Genomic DNA, 2,792 nt, shown 5'->3' with positions numbered 1-2,792 from the left:
ATGGTATTTCTAAGAACGATAACTCTACCTCTTATTTCCTAAAAGATGGAAAATTCAATTCATCGCCAAATTCGTTATACCGCCATGATTTCTAAATTACAAAAGGTGGCGGTTTATGAGAGAATTAACTGTATATACATATGGTATGACAATGAATATAAAACTGGTTTAAATTAGTTAGACATATCAATAGTGAATGTTTCACAAAATGATTCTAATTCCTGTTAGCGTTGGCATGCATGTTTCTGGCCATAAAAGATTAAATTTTTTTATATTATCTGATTATGTATAACTAGTATTTGGTTCACTCTAACTGATGATTTGGTGTTCACTATATCGCCTCTGGTGTATCACTGCCGCCTTTGCGGGATCTTTCTTAAAGGGGTGTCAGTTGGTTGGTTATTGGACCAATCAATTATAGAGTTTAATTCCAAGTCATTCTGTTAATTATTGAAGTTATAAGGTGGGGTCGACTTTAAAATGTTTTACAGTAGACATGGTAGATTCAGAAGAGATAAGTAAATTCGGTGGGTATGTGATAGTGTTGTTGGGGAGAAGGGGGGATTTCATTCAATCGACATAAAAATTCAATGAAACTGAGACTATTTTATTAATTATATTCTAAAAATATGAATAATCTATATAGATTTGAGAGATAAAAATTTAAAAATCCCAGGCAGATGCTATTTTTATTAACATTCATTACCCCTATAAATATTATATATAGAAGGGTAATGTGTGGGATTTCAAGGTTTTTTTTTAAAGTATTAAAAATAAAATTATAATTGTGAAAGTTCAGGGATGTGTCAATCAAACCCGTCCAGATATTCAAGCTAGTTTCAATCGAAATGAAAAAAGATATTTATTAAATATTCGTGTGAAATGCAATGGCTTAAGTCATGATATACGGAAAATTTGAGAAAATATTAACCTCAAAGAACTATATGCGGTATATTGCATATGTTTGCCTCCACAAAAGTCAAAATTTGAAAACTTCCTGAAATGTGCTGAATTCAATAAATTGTACGAGAAATATAAGTTAACAGAAAATATTATAGTTCCAGAGCATTGTATTCACAATTTCTGTTTTTATAAACGTCACAAACTAGTCCGATTTTATATCCTTTTTAGAAAGAGGACAAAATGGACAAAATTTCAACAATTTAAGCTTTAGAATTTATAGAGCGCATGTGTGTTCAGGAACAATATTGACATATTTCATTGATATTATCATTCTACACATTATATCAAAATTTTAATCCTGAACACACATGCGCTCGGTGACTTTTATTTAAAATATCGACGAAATATGTACACTTTTCTGCAAAATTCATAAAAAAACTGAAATTTACGTCATATTTGTGACGGCATTACGTACATATGACGTCATTACTTATGAAATTATTCAGTGCTTTGAAGTCAGCATATACTCCCCTGTTTAAGGACTTAATTAAATATTACTCCATCAAAGTTTGATTTTGGGGGGCAAATGTTGGTTAATACCACATATAGTTCTTTCAGTCTATGCACCTTAAAAGGCTCTTGTGCGCTCTAATAAAAATAAAGATTCCGTTTTATGAGTCATAAATAGAGAAATAAAAACAAGATTTTTTTATTTTTTATTTATTTATTTATTTATTTTATTTTTGGCAATTTTTGTGTAATAAAAGTATTCAAATGCATCGCGTTTCTCATGGTAAGTCATATTTTATTTTCAAACTTTCAGTCACAGCTTTCTATATATAGACAAGTGAGATAATTAACGCCGACATGAAAAATTCTTACGCTCTGCCGGCCAAGTTATACACTTCTAAATAAAATGGACTCTAATATCGCACATGCGCGATGAACGTTCATAAATGTCACATTTGATTAATAAAAAATAATAAATGGTTCACATTGTTATCAATTAGTTCTTCCCGAGTCCACACACGGATAAGGCGGTGCTTGTATTTCTGTAACAAAGAAATCATAACATAAAAACATTCATTTATTTCTCTCTCTCTTTTTTTTTTTTTAAATTTCGCGATCGAAATATTATAAAATTGATAAATTTAAGAAATTTGAATTACATATGCTCATTTACAAAGAAAATTTATAACAGTTTGTAAGGGGAAATTGTTTTAAATGTTTTTATTATACTTTCAAAAAATGTGAAATTGGAATCTTTCCTTTGCTTTCTTTGTGCATAAAAGGACTACAGCAGATTTTCCAGGAACTTACCCTCCAGGATTTACAGACCCTTAGGGCGGACAGTTATCTTCGTTAATTTTGGATAAGGTGAGTGTAACCTAAAACCGCAAATTCCATGGATTAAAGGTATTAATCGAAAAACATTACTGTGAACGATCAATCTAACAAGTGAACTGAATTTGTGTGCAGGTACAGGTACACCTGTAAAGGCCTATGTTTACATGTAACCGTAACCTCATACATCCACTTTTCTAAGGAGATTCCTAAATGTACATGTATGCGTCAGTTCTTCACATTTTTAAAAAGTCCAATGAGAGAGAGAAGAGAACATTGGCGCATCGGAGACCCGGGGGGAGACAAGAGGGAACCCCCTCCTTTTTTTTCTTTTTTTGCAAAAATATACATTATATAGGCATTGAAAATTGGATTTATCTTTCTTTGTTGGATTAGCCCCCCCCCCCAACTTTAAATTTGCTCCCGACTCCCATGGAGAGAGAGACAGAGCCTTCGTATGTTCATATAATATAATATAGTCTTATAATTATATTTTTCTTTGTTTAATCTTTGTGATTTTATGGACTTTTTTTAATATCTAAAAT

Source organism: Saccostrea cucullata, unplaced genomic scaffold, assembly GCF_032062105.1.
Source record: "Saccostrea cucullata isolate Sc308-1 unplaced genomic scaffold, CSIRO_AGI_Scuc_v1 ctg11196, whole genome shotgun sequence".
Classification (NCBI taxonomy): Eukaryota; Metazoa; Mollusca; class Bivalvia; order Ostreida; family Ostreidae; genus Saccostrea; species Saccostrea cuccullata.
Note: the sequence above shows the minus strand (reverse complement) of the source record.